Below are 9,143 nucleotides of genomic sequence, written 5' to 3'. Positions count from 1 at the left end.
GGGGTCTTAAAGGTTTGAAGATAAACAAGCGGCCATCTAGCTGAGAAGCAATAAAACACACATGGAAGAAGCACACCAGCCTGTGTAATCACAAGGTGTCAATGGGATAAGGCATCAGGCATCTAAGACCCAGAACAAAATCATACCAATGTGAATGGAAGTGGGGCATGTGGGAGGATGAGGAGTGGAGACGCAAAGCTCATCTGTAGACAGTTGGACATCCTCTCACAGAAGGGTCACAGGGAAGAGATGAGCCAGTCTGGGTGCAGTATAGCACTGATGAATCACACAACTTTCTTTTAGTTCTTTAATGCTCTCTCTGCCACACAATACCATGCCCTCAGTTCTAACTTACAAATTGAATTAGACCAGAACAGGCACACTGCTGCAGATAAGAGCCCACAACACAGGGAATCCAAGATAGATAAACCCCTCAGGGACAACACTGAGAATAGAGATACCAGGAGGATAAGGGGAAGGTGGGGGAGAAAGGGGGAATTGAACACAAGGATTAACATATAACTCCCTCCCAGGAGGATGAACAACAGAAAAGTGGGTGAAGGGTGACAGAGGAAGATGTAAGATATGAAAATAATAGTCTATAACAAATCAAGGGTTCATGAGGGAGGGAGGTCAGGGGAAACAGAAGGGGGGAAATGAGGAGCTGATACCAAGGGCTCAAGTAGAAAGAAAATGATGATGGCTACATATGTACAAATGTGCTTGATGCAATGGATGAATGTATAGATTGTGATAAGAAATGTAAGAGTCCACAATAAAAGTATTTAATATAAAAATATTATATTATCTGCCTTCAGAAATCTGGAGCAAATGAAATGAACAGTCATAATTTATGATTCTTTGATGAACGAATTAGTGAGTTTGGGAGAATGGAGAGGAAGTCTTCTAAACCAACGTGTGAAGCAGATTGTCATTTACTCTCCAGGATGCATTGCTCACATGATTTAGCTTCAAAAAATGAGACTCTTCTATTCTATATGAAAATGAAGTACCTTGCTTTCTTAGAAAGAATATTGATAATATGTTTGATGACAATTAAAATGTGTTGAAAATTTATTTTTAAGGAAGGAAATAAGAAAGAGTAATAGTTAAGAGGAGAGTTTCTATAAACATGGACAGACCTTGAAACAACTGTGCTGAGTGAAATAAGTTAACCACAAAAGGACAAATAGTGTATGATCCCACTTGGCTGAAATACCTGGACTAGGCAAATGTATTAACCACTACCAAACCAAACAAACAAATAAGCTTCGCAGTGACCGTAGGACAGGTGGAACTGCACCTGTGAGTTTCCCAGACTGTCACTCTTTATGGAAGTAGAAAGCCCTTCTGTCTCCCTCAGAAAGGTTGGTGGTTTCAAACTGCGGACCTTTCAGTTAACGGGCCAACTCCTAAGCACTTCACTACCAGGAGTTCTATTATTAAACTACAGAGAGTTTCCAAAAAGGCATCTTGAAGTCTGATAGTAGTAGTAGAAAGAAATTCAAAGTCAATGCTTTGCCATAATGGGATGGCTTCTTTAAGCATTTGTCAGTTTTGCTACAATAATGCTGCCTAAGAAATAATCCCCACATCTAGGCTGCTTATAACAATTAAAATGCATTCTTTAATCATGAGTTCAGAAATTACTACAGTACTCTGGTGCAAGTCATGGCCTGATGTGTGCTCCTTGGGTGATATAGCTGTAGCTACTAGGGACAAACTTCTCATGACAGAGGGCAGGAAGTATGTCTGACTGTAGTCATACAAACTACAAACATATATGCAAAGCTCTTTTGGATGTGATCATTCCATTGGTCAAAAGAAGTCACAAAGCCAAAGTCAGGGAGGCATACATATCCTCTGTAGGATAATGGGGAGGGAGGTATTTGTTGGATAATAATACCAGTTAATATATTTTCCCCACTACCTAACTCCCATAAAAAACTATTTTTTTAAATTCCAAAGACATGAGAAGAGCAATGGTGGAATTGGAAGCACTGGAAAATAATATAAAGTTTAATGGCCCTTGGAAAATGATAAGGAGATTGATAGGAAAACAAAATGTTCTTACCTGTGTATTTGCCTGAATTTAGCATAACTAATATCAACTATGTTAAACCTTTTCTGCCATGAAGAGCAAGTGAAAGAAACCATCCAAATTTCCTTCCCCCAAAATGAAACACTGAGATAGAGAAAGAGTGAGAGAGAGAAGAAAAATTGGACAAAATAAGTGCTCCAAAATAAAGTAGACAAAAACAAATTTTTTAAGTAAGCACAAGATTCACCCTCGATTAACTTTATCCCACTAATGTCAGTTTCATACTCCCCTGAGGAACTTGTTAAAAATATAACAAGGTATTAATGGTTTGGCCCTCTGACAGTACTTCTGATTTAATAAATGTGGGATAGGGCTCAGGACTTGTATTGTTACCAACCATACTAGTACTTCTATCATCTGCCAATGTTTGAGAACTATCGGTCTGGGAACACCACGTCTCAAGTTCAGAGCACGTCACTGCTTAGAAGAACCATGTCTGCTCTGCTTTGTTTCCGTTTTGGACTTGCTGCCTTCATGGAAAGGCAGGATAGCACCCTACTCCTGTCCCTGCCTACAGAAGAAGGAATGGCCTGGTGGTTCTACAGATTGAATTTCTGACCCCTCCACTCTTCTCCTCTCTCTGTTTCCACATCTCTGTCATTTGACTTTGAAGTCTGCCCACTACATTCACCTACCTTGTTGATGTGGAGGGTGCTCTGGTGACATAGTGGTTATATATTGGGCTGCTATCCTCAAGGTCAGCAGTTAGAACCACTGAGGGAGAAAGAGGAGACTTTACACGCCTATAAAGAGTTATAGTCTCAGAAACCCACAAGGGCAATTCTACTCTGTCTGAAAGGGTCACTCACTGGGAGCTGGAATGGACTCGATGGCAGTGAGTGAGTGAGTGAGTGAGTGAGTGAGTGAGTGAGTGACTGAGTGAGTGACTGAGTGAGTGACTGAGTGAGTGACTGAGTGAGTGACTGAGTGAGTGACTGAGTGAGTATGTGAGTGAGTGAGTGAGTATATGAGTGAGTATATGAGTGAGTGAGTATGAGAATATGTGAGTGAGTGAGTAAGTATGTGAGTGAGTGAGTGAGTATGTGAGTGAGTATTTGAGTGAGTATGTGAATGAGTGAATTAGTATGTGAGTGAGTGAGTGAGTGAGTGAGTGAGTGAAGTGAGTGAGTGAATTGTGAGTGAGTGAGTATGTGAGTGAGTTAGTATGTGAGTGAGTGAGTGAGTGAGTGAGTGAGTGAGTGAGTGAGTGAGTGAAGTGAGTGAGTGAGTTGATATTGAAGTTGGCCTTGTGACCGCTTTCGCTAATGAGATGTGGATGTAAATAACAGTGTACTAACTCTAAGTATAAGTCATGTCCCTGGTTGCCCTCTTGAATTTTTACTATCAATTTGGAAGACCTTCCCCAAAATTGATGCTGCCTCTCCAACAACAGGGCCCTAGAATTAACATTTATCTACATTCCAAACAAAGGAGCCCTGGTGGTGTGATGGTGAAAGCACTAGACTGCTACCAGAAAAATCCATGGTTTGAACCCACCAAGTTCTCCAAGAGAGAAAGGTACACTAATATGCCCTATAAATATTTACAGCCTTGAAAAGTATATGGGACAGTTCTATTCTGTCCTACAGAATTACTGTCAGTTGAAACGGCACATACAATGATAATAGTAACAGCCAAGCAAGGAGCCAAGTCCCACTGGACTCAACTTGAAGGACTAGCCAAGCATGTTTCATCAGCTAGCCTCCACCTGAAATCCATATGTATTCATGAATAGATAATTACAATTTTGAGCCACTGAATGTTGAGGTGCTTTGTTACATAGCAAAAAGCTAGCTGATGCAACGTTGAAGATTTACTCTCTAAGGTCCTCTGCCACTCTTTTACTAATCCTAATATAGGATAATTTTGGTGGCAGCATCTCTTGCTCCCTATATTTAAATTAAGTTCAGACTATTATTTAAAGGACACATATTGCTTTTTAAAAAATTAAGGAGCATTTTCATTTGATTTGATAGTGTCATTTTTTCCTCTATCTGAAGAAGTAAGCACAAGAATATAGATGTGCTAAATAAGATGAAAAAAAATATTTAGGTCATACAACAGCACTATTTTTTTTCAAAATAGAAACAGATTTCTGTACAGAATCCAGCAATTCTGGTGGAAATACTCTGCAATGGAGCATGTTTTCCATTAACTTAAATACGGTGTTAACCTCAATCAAAAATACACTTTCTTAAATGGAATACAGAATTTATAGTTTTGAGAAACTGCCTGTAACATAAGTGTGCAAAGGATGTGATGCAAACAATTCTACCCCAAGTGATTAAAAAATTTTAATTTTATTTTGCTAAAAGGAAATAAAACTTAAAGCATCATTTAGTCACCTACCCAACCAACCACTTTAACCATCTCTATTATCTCTGAGTGAATATTTCCTTCTTACTACTGTGTACTATCTTGAGGTCTTATAAATATGATTTATATTTAATGAAACTGCTCATTAAGAACTTCACATACACAGCCTTGATCACCCCAGGCCACCACCCATCTGTCAATTTGTCATATTGTATGACTTGCATGTTGCTGTGATCCTAGAAGCTATATTATGGATATTTCAAGTATCAACAGGGTCATCCATGGTGGACAGGTGTCAGCAGAGCTAGCTTCCAGACTAAGACAGAATAGAGAGAAAAACTTGCTAATGTACTGCTGAAAATTATTCATTGAAAACCTTACCGATCCCAACAGAGTATTACCTGACACAGTGCTACACGATGAGCCCCCCTTTTGGGAAGGCACTAAACTAGCCTCACAATGGATTCGAGCATACTAATGCTCATGGAAATGATGCAGGACTTCACTTTTCTCATCCATAAGGTTGAGATGAGTTGGAGTGTACTCAGGAGCAACTAAAAATAGCAATAATCATCCCAAGACTTCTACCATCAGACACTGCCTGGCAGTGGACTTTCTACTAAACTAGAAAGTCCCAAAAGTATCATTGAAACACTGTCTGCCACATGACAGGTTCCAGTTCTTGTCAGAGCCACACTCTGGCTGCCACCCAGTAGGTTTCTGGCCTAGAGAAAGCACCTGCTATCAGAGCAAGCAGAGCAAAATGAAGCCAATATGGAGGGACTGAGTCCCATATCCTGCAGACAGCTCTAGGTCTTGCGGGGGAGTCATACCTTTATCGTGTGCTTCACCTTGCCCTTTGAGAGGACTATCAAGGTCTCTGGATGATGCAAACAATTTTCACTTGACTGCTAATCTAAAGAGTTGAAACTCATCCAATGATAACATGAAAGAAAAGGCCTGACAATCTACTTCCATAAAGACTACAGCCAAGAAAACCTTATGGAGCAGTTCTACTTTGTCATGCCAGGGGTCTCCATGAGTCTGAATTAACCTCGTCACCACCAACAACTTCGCCACGTTGCTTGTGTATACATCACTTGAGCTGGGGACTATCGGACCCTGTCATCTGGCTGACTGTAGGTGACCTGCCCTGCTGTTTGCTGCCTGTGCCCGGATAGCCTGGATTGTTCTACAGAGAACCCGGCTCTCTGCTTCCTTGGTTTGCACCCAGCAGCCCTCGTGAGTTGAAGGACTGCCTTCAACTGTCTCATGGAAACGAATTGAGCTGGGACATTTGTATTGCTCTGTGGGCTAATTTAGCTGTTTATTTCTTCATATTATATATATACATATATACACACAAACATATTCATAAGTGTCCTGGTTTTATTTCTCTAGAGAACCCTCTCTAACATAATTGGCATCTGTGGACCACATCCTAGAGAGAAGGTGAGAATAAGAGATGGAGTCAAGAAACACAGCCTGAAAGACTGAGGGTGGGAGTTGGAAGTGAATTACCTACTGTTCATAATCTCTAGAAGACTCGGAGCACTTCATGTTATCTCCCCCAAAGGCTGAGTGCAGTATAGTAATGCCAACAACAAGGTCAGTTCATAAATCTCATTTGCGCCCTTAGTCACTAGGACACTAGACGTCTTTTATTACATTTGATGGTTGCTTCCATAATTGTAAACATAATCCTCTGAATCATTTCTACTCTTTGGAAATGTTGGTTTTAATGTCACTCATAAATTCTACCATGGTACAAGTAATCATAATTTAATTTTCAAAAGTTCTAAACCAGCAGTTCTCAACCTGTGGGTCGTGACCCCTTTGGGCGTCAAACAACCCTTTCACAGGGGTAGCCTAATACTTCCTACATATCAGATACTTACATTATGATTCATTAGAGTATCAAACTTACAGTTATGAAGTAGCAATGAAAATAAATTTTTAATCATTTTATTGAGAGCTTTTACAATGCTTATTACACTCCATACATCAATTGTATCAGGCATGTTTGTACATATGTTTCCATCATTCTTTTCCAGACAGTTACTTTCTATTGAGCCCTTGGTATCAGCTCCTCTTTCCCCCACCCTCCATCCTCGTGACCCCTTGATAGATTATAAACTATTACTAATTTTTTTCCTTCAGTCAGTGATTATTTTATTAATGTTGAAAATGTACTTGTAACATCTTGAATATTTTTGTCAATTTGTTTGTTTTGTTTTAAAATCATTTTATTGGGGGCTCATACAACTCTTATAACAATCCATACATATATCCATTGTGTCAAGCACTTTTGTACATTTGTTGCCATCATCATTCTCAAGACATTTGCTTTCTACTTACCGGTAAGCCCTTGGTATCAGCTCCTCGATTTTCCCCTCCCTCCCCACTTTCTACTCCCTCATGAACCCTTAATAATTTATAAATTATTATTATTATTTTGTCATATCTTACACTGTCTGATGTCTCCCTTCACCCACTTCCCTATTGTCCATCCCACAGGGAGCAAGTTATATGTAGATCCTTATACTCAGTTCTGCTTTTCTCCCTCACCTTCCCTCCACCCTCCCAGTATGCCATCTCACCACTGGTCCTGAGGGATTCATTTGTCCTGTACATCCTCTGGTCTAGCTGGATTTCTAAGGTGGAATTGGGATCATGATAGTTCGGGGGGGGCGGGGTGGGGGGAGAGAAGCATTTAGGAACTACAGGAAAGTTGTAAGTTTTCTCGTTGCGACACTGCACCCAGACTGACTTGTCTCCTCCCCACGACCCTTCTGTAAGGGGGTGTCTAGTTGTCTACATATGGGCTTTGAGACCCCAATCTGCACTCCCCCTCACTTACAATGATATGATTTTTGTTCTTTGATACCTGATGCCTGATCCCTTCGACACCTCATGGTCACACAGGCTGATGTGCTTCTTTAATGTGGGCTTTGTTGCTTCTCGACTAGATGGCTGCTTGTTTACCTTCAAGCCTTGAAGACCCCAGATGCTATATCTTTTGATAGTTGGGCACCATCAGCTTTCTTCACCACATTTGCTTGAGCACCCTGTCATACTCAACTGAAGGATACTCCTAGAGGTCAACCAACAGACCTTGAACTCTTCACAGGTTTTCTTTTTTTTATTTTAATTTCTTTTGTTATATATTTTGCCATTGTTTTTTCTTTCCTTTTGTCCCTTTGTTTTGTTGTGTCTTGTTTTTTGTGCATATTATTATGCACTATATATGTTTTTCACATTCATATTCTCACTTTAATCCTCATCATAATCCTGAGGTAGGTGTTACCACCCTCACCACCCACATCCCCGTTACAGGTTCAGAAAAACCAGGTGACCTGCCCAAGGACAAACAACTTGCCAGTGAAGTGGAGGTTTATCTGTTGCTGCAAGTCCAGGTTCTCTTTACTGTATTCATCTACATCAGCTCTGCCAGGAGCACCTGGCAGGGAAGCTTTCTGGCCACACTCACCGCTGGTAGGGATACATTGAAGCTGACTTGATGTTACTTTTTATTCCACTTGGCATTTTCCCTGATTGGCCTGCTTGGCCCATTTGCACCCACTGAGCATGGACTGCTGCTGGCCTGGAGCTCCTGTCATCTGCACCTGCTGTAATCCCGAGGCTCCTGCCCGAATTGTCCAAGCTCCTGGTTGGCCTGGCTGGCCTGGGCCACTGCTGCCCAAAGGTCTCAAATTAGTCCTTTCCCAAAAGCAACAGCAGACACCAAGGCATTGGTGTCTGTCGGATTAAAGGTCTGCTTGCTCTGCCGCAAACCGCCACTCTCCAATTCTTGCTCCTCTTTGCTGATTTTCTCCAGATGATTCGAACACATTTTATTCAAGCTCTGGATCTGCTTCTGAACTGTATTGGCACCAATTCGGGCAGCATCCGTCGTCAGTTGCTTCTGTTCTCCAACTTCAGGGTCACGCTTGATTCTCAGATGGCCATGGACTACCTCATGGCTGAAAACAGGTACCTGCCCTTCTGTCTGCCGCATGAGATCTTCATCTCGGTCTGGGGACAACACCAGAAGAATGATGACCTGATTATGGAACAGTGGTGTCTTTTCATGATTCAAAAACTTGTTCAGAGTGTTCAACTTTCCAGAGAGCAGGGCAAAGCTGTCCAGGATGGAGGGCCAGGTCAGCTGGTCATACTCATTCTCTAACTTATAAGTGAAACTCCCCAGTGAGTTCTTCAGATCAGATCAGTCACTTGACTCAGCAGTGCATCTAATGATGCCTCAAGCTGCTTCTCCTCCCTCTGCATTGTGTTGACCATGGCAGTGGCCACATCTCTAGCTTACAGTTGATAGGCTGGAAGAACAGTCTGGAGGCGAAAACAACTGGACCAGTGGTTCCGGGGGGAGATGAGAGAGAGGGAGGAAAGGAGGTGGTGTTGACCAACCCAGGGACAAGGGAACAACAGTGATCCAAAATCAGTGGCAGTGAGGGTGTGAGAGGTCTGGTAGGGACTGATCAAGGGCAATGTAACTGAGAGAAATTATTGAAACCCAAATGAGGCTGAGCATGATAGTGGGACAAGAGGAAAGTAAAAGAAAATAGAGGAAAGAAATGAGAGGCAAAGGGCATTTATACAGGTCTAAATACAAAAATAATGTTATGGTTGGGGCTCACCACAAGATGAGGAACTTTATTAAAAGGCCGCCACATTAGGAAGGTTGAGAACCCCTGCTTTAAACTGA

General features: G+C 41.5%; 1 pseudogene; it reads right to left on the bottom strand.

Annotated features, from left to right (window-relative positions):
• Nucleotides 1-7,903: 7,903 nt before the first annotated feature.
• Nucleotides 7,904-8,707, bottom strand: LOC142441377 (mediator of RNA polymerase II transcription subunit 8 pseudogene; annotated as a pseudogene).
• Nucleotides 8,708-9,143: the final 436 nt, after the last annotated feature.

The sequence above is a fragment of the Tenrec ecaudatus genome, chromosome 2 (assembly GCF_050624435.1).
Source record: "Tenrec ecaudatus isolate mTenEca1 chromosome 2, mTenEca1.hap1, whole genome shotgun sequence".
NCBI lineage: Eukaryota > Metazoa > Chordata > Mammalia > Afrosoricida > Tenrecidae > Tenrec > Tenrec ecaudatus.
This window is presented reverse-complemented; position numbering and strand designations above follow the sequence as displayed.